Genomic DNA, 9,123 nt, shown 5'->3' with positions numbered 1-9,123 from the left:
CTGCTGTTACATTATATAGTGTGTGTGTTATGATGGTAAAGAACGTCTGCAGATGATTTCAAAGTCTGAGCTAAAAATAAATCTGTCATTGCATTTCTGAAAGTACGCTTTATAAATAGTTAAAGCTCCACCACTGACCGCTGACCTTTCTTAGATGGAGCTGTTCAGCGGTGTTCTAACCGGTTCCTTCCTCATTCTCGTGATCAAACGCACCACTCTGTGCGTGTTGAGAAAGTAAAAGTCTTGCAAGAGGAGACGGTTCAGAAATCCCCACCTCGCGTTTTCCTGGAGATGCGAGGCATTGCGTAAACGCAAAGCAGAAGCTGATGGGAGTGAGGCCTTGGGGAGTGATGGCATGAGCACATAAGACGACGACTCTCTGTTTGGCCCAGCGAGCCAGCTGCACAGATTCTGCTGTGCTTACAGCAGATACCTCTCTGTAAGTTACAGTGATGCTGGAGAGATGTTACAGCATTGTTTCCCAATCCTGTCCCCAGAGACCCACAGACGCTCCATGTTTTTGCTCCCTCCCAGCTCCCTGCCAGACAGTGCACATTTTTGCTCCCTCCCAGACTGTCAGCATTTTTGCTCCCCCTCAGAATCCTGTCGGGACTGTCTGTGGGTCCCTGAGGACCGGATTGGGAAACACTGTGTTAAAGGGTCAAGGTTGGCTTGTGATGCAACAGCGCCCCAGGCAAAAGCACCGTTGCTAAGTTGGAGGAACTGTTCAGGTAACGCCAATAACGATCTCCTCCTTGCCAAATCACCTTCCACTCCTTCTTCTCTCTCTCTGCTTGTTGCACGCGCATGCAGGACCTTGCATTTGCACGTGTGCATTGTGTTGTGAATTTAGCTGTCCCCACATTGCCTTCGGGACACACTGAGTGACGTTCAGAGATAAGCACACTTTCAGCAGCCCTTAATTACAGTTACGTGATGAAAAACTTCACAGGCGGAGCAGGAAACAAAAAGGCAACGCAGTGTATTTTAAACTGGCGTTTATTATATTCTTCCTGAAAATATATGCATTTAACCTGCTTTTGTGTAATGCATTGGAACTTGTCATAAACAGAAATACGGGCACAGAATTGTGCTTTGAGTATTCACAATGAGAATGAAAAAAATATATAAAAAGTGTCTAGAAACTGACCAATGAGATTAATGGGGGGGGGGGGGAATTTTTATTGACTGCATTTATTTTTGGAAAATAACAGGAAAACTATAAATGACTGGCTGCTATGGAGCCTGACATTGAAAATAAAACAGATGAGTAATATTTCATAATGCATCTGAATGTACCACCGGTGGCGTTAGTCAGAGCTTAAGTGAAGAAGAGGCGTTTTAAATCCCATGTTTGTGAAAATTACGCACTTATTGTGCCGTGTGCTTGAAAGACTCCGTTTTGCTGACCTTTTTTGAGGAAGTTTAGGGTTCAGTGACCTGTAGAACATTGATAAAATGGCAAAATAAGACACCGTGTGAAGTTTCGTGTTTTTTTTCTTCTTTAACTTGTCATTTTAGACTTCACACCTTAAAAGGCACATTTATCCAGAAACTGAACCGAATTACTTTCATTACAGCAGAATGACACCCCCAACGTACATGAGAAGCCACCAGATGCATTTAACTGCACATCGTGCGAGATGGTACCCGAGTGTCCTCCTTGCCCCATGTTCACGTCTGAACAGGAATATGAAACCTGCTGTCTTGGCGTGGGCGTGCGCTCCGCCGGCTTGACGGAGAGAGGTGAAAGCCTGCGTTTTTGGAACGTGACGTACGGGAATCACCGTTCGCTATGTTTAGCTATTGGAGCAAGTGGCAGAGTTAGCTCAGGTGGGTGATTTGACTTTTTTCCCCTTCGTCTTTATTTGAAGGCCACAAACTCACGTTACCCAGACTGTCATGGTGGCCTGAGTGAATGATACCTTTTTTTTGGTAGATAAGGTGTTGTGTGTACACACACACACACACACACACAAACAGTGCTAATGTTGTGCTACGGCTCAAATCCAGAACTAGATGCTTTATGGAAATAATTTTTTTTCAATTTGTCAATATTTATTCTGCTGTCCTGTGAGGAAATACCTCACCTTATTATGACATATTTTGCATTTGTGCTTCTGCTGCTGTCTACAGATGACTTTAGCTTTCCTGCGCTGCGGATGCTTGTTATTTCTCAACCCTGGTCGCCCCTTTCCAGGATGATGATGTCATCAGTCAGGAAGCTGGTGACTGCGAACGTCACAAACTTACTGAGGGTTGGTATTATAGAAGCCGGTACGGCAAAAAATAAAAAAAACAGAACTAGAGCAGCTAAGCTAAGAGTAGATCAGCAGAAACTGCAGCGGAATCAGGTGCCGTGAGGCTTGCCGAGATGGACCTGCAGCCTTATGGGTGCTTCGAGTCCCATGAGGAGGCCTGATATATCACCTTTTAGAAAAGTACCTAGCCTGAAATACTCCAATGAAATATCTCGCTCTTAAAAAGATTTGCATTTTACGTTAATTAAACATCCATCCATCCTCTGTAACTACTTATGCATTACAGGGTGAGAGTAAAACCTTTCCCATGAAGCTGGGATGGGATGGTTAGTTAAACTGAGCTGACCAATCGGAAGCTGGCATTCAGACTGGAAAATGCCGGTTGGTATAAGTAAAACATTTGTGACGTAGTGCATACAGTCCCCACTAACCCCCTAGATCTACCCCCCCCCCCAACTCAGTAATGTCAATGCATCCTGCGTCCAGCAAAGGGCTGTCAACTTCGGTCAGCTGGCTGGAGTGAGATTTTCAATTCAAAACTAGTCTCCACACACATTTACATGCATGTAACGGTTTTATTACCTGGCAAATAGTCTGTAGGGCTTGCAAATTACCCAAAACACTTTTGCTGTAGCTAATTTCAGGTTTGTAATGGAATATTATAGATTTGCTGTAAGATTTCTTGCGTGAGAGTCTGAAAGTGGGAGTGTCACGCCAGACGTGTGAGAGTTGGCAAGACAGAAGGTTTCCTTTGTTGCTGTGCAGAGCAGGTGAGGTGGCGGCAATTTTTGTTTTTAAATTTTAATTCATTGAAACGGCGTTTGATTGCATTTCAGCCAGAGTGGGTGGCAGACCGGAAGCAGCATGTGGCGACGCGACAATGGAGTAGTGGTGGGGTGGATGCTGGTGCAAAACCTGAGCTGTTTCCAGAAGGGGAGGTGGCTGGGCTGGGGTGGGAGGCCTGTGGGCATGGGGTGGGGAAAGCCCCCTCACCTAGCACTCAGTGCGAGGTTAAACACAAGCTGAAATACAGTACCGAAGACCTCAGAAAGAGCATTTCCACTTGGTTAAAAATGCTTCATCTAACTCACATAATGTTTAACCTGACCATAAATCTATAGTACTTGCATTAAACATGCTAGACTGCACTCTTAGCCCAGGTTTGCAAAACAAGTCAAATGATGGTTAGTGTTCCTCTGGTTTGCACATCGACATGTGTCACCAAAGCAAACGGAAAAGGAAAAGATAAAGAACAGTAACCAAAGTCTTAAGGTTTTCCAACAAAACTAAGCATTTTCTGGCACTGCCATATTCACTGCCAGTGTCATCGACTGTGAATATCTCCTCTGAAATATCAGAATATGGCTTCCTCAGCACAAACCGGTATCTTGCACAATACCTTGTTTATGAATGTCTTCACCCGATGTTATGTTTCAGCAGCATTCTTAACTGCTATGCCGATTATTACCTAGTAATTTTTCAGGCTAAAACTTTGACTCTGAGCTAAACGATCGTGTGTGTTTTTGAAAGAAGCTGCCATCACGTACTTCAAGGCTTTGGCTTGTAATTTTTGAGGGGGAACAGCTATTTTGCATGAATAGCGAAGGTGAGTGCTTAACTACTCTGCAATTTTCTTGCATCCCAAAGTGTTTCAGTGACTTGTGCGAAGATCCCTGATGTTATAAAAGCCTTTTAACAGTCTTCTGACCTCATGAAAAACCGAGAGCCATGTCACCAAGTCCTGAAACAGTGGGTGCATTAGCTTGTGCAACAGAAACAGGAAATCAGAATCCATACAAGCCGGGGTTATGATAGCTAGCCGGGCAGATCTGTAGCAAATGATCGTGTAACCGTTCTGTCACCACGCCATACTGCTTTTCAAGAGGCTTTTATAACCAGGACAACCCCCAAAACTGTTAGCGTGTTGAAAGCGCGTCGTGGGGCAATATTTGGCAATTGTTTCCAAACACGCTTTCTCGCTTCTGACCTCCCTGCCGAGTCATTGGGCTTGGCATCAGCAAAAATAAAGAACGTTTAAAGGAGAAAATTTACGAAATAGAAGGTGTTAGGTTTCTTAGGTTGAGTCCTCAATGAGGGTCTGAAACTTGTAGGTCACTCGAACACTTTTTTTTCATTCAGTTGCTGTCCAACTCATAGGTATGGAGTGGAATGATTCACCAGTTGTAAAACCAGATCAAGACACAAATGGGAAAATGACTGAGTCAGACTCCCGGTCATTCTGACATTTTGTTGTTTTGTGTCTTATAACAGCACTGACATGCAGCATGCCAAGTCTCTCCTCTTCTGAGCTAATACATCAAGTTCATATTCACATGGCTATTATTAATTTGTAATTTTATTTGAAATGCCGCAGCGAAGAGGAGTGGACAGTACAAGTACTGCAGATCTGGAGATGATGTCAAAGCCTGGAAATGAGAGAGGTGGAAATTTTGTAGAACCTGTGTAATTGGCCGGCTGCCCTTGCTGCCGCCTTCCTCACCCTTCCTGGGCCACCTCACCCCTGAGAGGTCAGACGTGTCCAGGCCCGGTTGGGCTCGGTGTGTGTGACCTAAATCGGCACAATGGTGATCCATCAGGCTGTGGAAACTGTGCCTGTTGGGCTTGTTCTGGTGTGTTGGTGATTTTTACAACTCAGACTCTAGTGCTGGTATGCTGACCGTGCCGAGTGACTGTGGAAAGATGATCTCGGCTACTTCCTGTCTTAAACATCATCACAGGACTAAGGATAGATTTAGTTACTCACTGTCTACTCCTAGTAGTAGCTAAGTGATCCAAGTATAATATGTATGTATAATAAGCTGTCAACCTTTTGTGATAAAGGGATATTTAAGATGTATTGCTGCATGCTTGTCAATCCGTCCACTTGCCTCTTTTTTTTTTTTTTTTTTTTTGATCCTTTGCTGACATTTCTGTGCCATCGGCAAGAGGTCATGACTGTTTGTTAATGTGTTTCTGGGCTGTCCTTTGTCACGCCCCAAAGGAACCAGAGGCTCCGGTGAGGCAAGTTACTCCCTGTGAGACACACACACACACACACACACACACACACACACACACATACACACACACACTGCGGGTCACGTTAGGCCACGAGAAAAGGAAACAGACCAAAGTTACAGGGCAAGGAAACCTTTTTCAGCAAATCAAGATAAAACTCTAAAATAAAAAAATGGCTTTTAAAAAAGTATGAACTGCATTATGGATCAATGATTAATGGCTGAGTGGTTGAATATGATAACGATGATAAATATTATCTTTACTAAGCCTTAAGTTGGGTTCAGATTTCTTAAAGCGCATTTAAAGAAATTCTCTCCCTACAGGCACTTTTCTGAGCGGAAAAATAACATTTCAAGTGGGTGAAGGTCAGCTTGCCCTAACTTTGCTTTCTCGGAAAAAGGAAAATATACAGATCATCTTTAGCTGAAGCAGTGTGAACGTGTCTTTACTGTCACGATCAGCCAAACAGATCCGAGACCAGTGAGAGATTTAGATCAGAAATGTGTTGTGATCAGACAGACAGTGTTTCCTGATTTTTCCCCACCAGTTTCCTGGATCTTGAGAGCCCCATCCAGCTGGCTGTCACATGAATGCCGCAGTGTGCCGCGATCTGAATGGGAGGCCTGTTGGACGCTGCGAGAACGCCAATACTGCAGGCTGAGCTGTCATGGCGGGCGTGTGCATGCGCGTGCGCACGTCTGCGTATGTGCGCGTGTGTCTGCGCATGGAGGCTGAAGCCGGCTTGTGCAGCTGCAACCAGGCCAGTCCAGACAAATCAGAGCTTGCCGAGCGAGGATGTGTATGCGTGTGAGTGGGTGGGGAGGGGCGAGGCCCTCTTGGTGGAATGCGGAATCCCGAGTGTGGCAGGACTCTGTCCTACACGATCAGCCAAACAAGGTGCCACCTGCTGGTTTGAAGTGAACACTGAAAGTGTGTGTGTGTGTGTGTGTGTGTGGGGGGGGTTAAATAGGTCACATTTGGGGACCAAATGTCCCCTAAGTGGTGGTAAAACTTCCTTAGTTTCCGTGACGTTTTTCAGGTCACCATTTGGATAACCTCAAATTTATAAAAATCTGTGAATGCAATCAAAATGTGAAAATGCCAAATGTCTTGTATTTAGTTTGGTTACTCATGGTTAAGGCTAGGGCTGGGTGGGGGGCGAAGGGTGTTGTGATTGGGATTAAGGTTTTTCCCCATAGAAATTAATGGACAGTCCCCATTTAAATAGGTAGACCAGCGTGTGTGTGTGGGTTATGTGTGTATATTATATGGTGGGGACCAAATGTTCCCTCAATGTGATAAAATCCTTTTATTTAGAGGTTGTGGGTATGATTCCCTACAAAGGGAAACTCAAATTTATATATATATAAAAAATGACTGCAATCAAAAAGAACTAAAAATGCCAAAAGTCTTGTATTTTGTTTGGTTACTTATGGTTAAGGTTGTCATAGTTGGGATTAGGGTTTTGCCTATAGAAATGAATGGATGGACTCCACAAAAAATATGAGTACAGCTCTGTGTGTTTGTGTGTGTGTATATGTGTGTGTTTTCCTGTTCAAAAAACCCCTCAGCACTCTCTGTGGTGAGCTTTACTGCTGATTGGAAGGGCATTAGCTGCTGAAACATAATACTGCATATGTGGTCTTCACAAGCGTCGCCTATTCCTTGTAGAATGGTAGCTGGGTTAAGAGAGGCAGTAAATATAGCTATAGATGTATATTAAATGCAGTAATCTTCCCCATCTCCCCTCCCCTTAAGATGTCAGTGTCACAATCTTTATTGCTACACAAGTAAGGCTGGTGGCACAGCTTGCTACTGTTGGGGACACTGTGACAATAGACGGTTAACAATTACATGCAGAGAATAAACACAAGATTTAGTAGAAGATGCACAACAGTGAGGAGCAAATGCAAGGTATGTACAGAGGTTTGCGCAAATTTAAATAGTGCAGTGCTGAAAGTTGACACAGGTACCATACAGACAATATACATTTATCCCTACATATAGTGCATATCACACAATATGCAATTATAACAAGCGACTGGATTGTCACAGGTCTGTACCGATGCATATGTAAATAAACACCACAAATGTTGTATTGGTTTTTGAGTACAATCATGGAGAACTGTTGAGGAATAGTAAATTATGTAAATTCAAAAAATGTTTAGCACTGTTAGGTCTGTCCTGTCAGGAATATTGCACTGTGGGTCCAGGAGGAACGTTATTCAGTTTCAGTGTATACTGCTAGTAGCTAAGATGACAATAAAGCTTCACTTGACTTGACAATGAACCTTTACCCTTGTTTATGGCTCCGTTACTCGTGGAAAGTGATGGAAAAACTTTCCATGCCTCCTCCATCTCATTTACCAATTCAGTGGAAAGTGTCCTGGATGTTTCTACGGGAGATTTGTTGGATTACGGCCGTGGTTTCGTAAAGAGAAAGAAAAGCTGCCTTGAAGCACACAGAGGCCCTCTGCTCTCTGTTCCCCCTGGGAAGCCGCCGCAACAATCACTCATCTATCTGAGAGACAAAGCGATTTCTTGTGTAGGCAAACACATACTTCGGCTTTGTGATCGATTCTCAACAGGACAAGGTACAAAAGAAACAACCAGTGATCGAATGCACTTTTGGAACTAATAGCGGGTGAAGATAATCTCGGGGCTGAGTTATAAATAGGTAAAAAAATGATCAAAATGCAAATCAAATAAATTAATAAACACAAACACCTGTCTGTGTGTCAGTTTTTCATCATGGTGAGAATTGGTCTATAATGACTTGTACACAGAGATCATTCCGGAACTGTAAGTGATCAAATTAGTGGCCCATGGAACTAAATGTACTAATATGAGCTAATGATGTTTTTCAGATTTTCATGTGTTTTTGCTCTGTGGGTGACTGACATCCCACCCGGGTTGTTTGTTTGCCTTGTACCCGAAGCATCCTCAGCAGGGTTACCACTCCCTACAGCCCTGTACTCACTTTACTGTACTGCCTGGAAATGTTCTTCTCACAATATCTATTGTGTGAAGAAATCAACCAGATTTGTGTAAGTGAGGGTGAAAATATGACGGCTTGTTGTTCAGGTTCTGAATTGATGGCATGTTCTTTTTTTGTCCAGAATCTGTCATGGTTTTTTCCCCTTTGTCTGTCCTCCAGAATCCTTAGCGTACCTCAGAAGTGAACCCGTCACGCTTCACCAAAACCCCATCCAGCATAAAAATACGACTACGATGTCCGTCGAAATTTGCGTCATTTGTATTCTTCGTACCTGCCCCCTAGATGGTGAGAGTCAGGCGTTTCCTTTAAGCGCGTGCAGTCACCCATCCGGGTTCTTAGTGCAGTTCAGTACGATGGATTCCAGAACCACCTGCTGACTGACAGTCACAGGCCAGGTAGACAGCTGCAGTGCAGACCAACAGAGGTGATGTTACAAGTGCATGGCCTACAGGTGTCTTTCAGCTAAGGCCAATTCGCCAAGTATGCAGAGTGTGATGACAAAACATATATTTGGCAAAGACAGAATATAGTCCTCTGTCAAACAAACTAATTTTGTCATATGGATCAGTTATTTTTTCATATTTAGTAGTACAGATATATCTTAAACAGTGTTAGTCTTTTAAATTATGAAATCTTTAATATTCCAAAATTATTTAAAAATCTTTCTTGCATCGCATCCGTTCACAATGTGAGTGTTGTGATGTCACAATATACGTCACCCTGCCCCACCGTGCTGAGAAAAATTTGGTCCCCCCCCCCCAACAATGTCAAACCCCTTCTTACGCCACTACATCCACCCTCACTTAGCCAGTCCTGGCTGCACCTCCCCTGAATACTAAGGCCCAT

The 9,123-nt window shown here is 43.7% G+C and overlaps 1 long non-coding RNA gene across 1 annotated transcript; it reads left to right on the top strand.

The window, feature by feature from the left end:
- The first annotated feature begins 467 nt into the window (after positions 1-467).
- On the top strand, positions 468-8,003 carry LOC125716410 (uncharacterized). Its single transcript, XR_007384328.1, has 2 exons — positions 468-1,833; positions 5,827-8,003. It is a non-coding gene; the product is annotated as an uncharacterized LOC125716410 (long non-coding RNA).
- The last annotated feature ends 1,120 nt before the right edge of the window (positions 8,004-9,123 follow it).

The sequence above is a fragment of the Brienomyrus brachyistius genome, chromosome 21 (genome assembly GCF_023856365.1).
Source record: "Brienomyrus brachyistius isolate T26 chromosome 21, BBRACH_0.4, whole genome shotgun sequence".
NCBI lineage: Eukaryota > Metazoa > Chordata > Actinopteri > Osteoglossiformes > Mormyridae > Brienomyrus > Brienomyrus brachyistius.
This window is presented reverse-complemented; position numbering and strand designations above follow the sequence as displayed.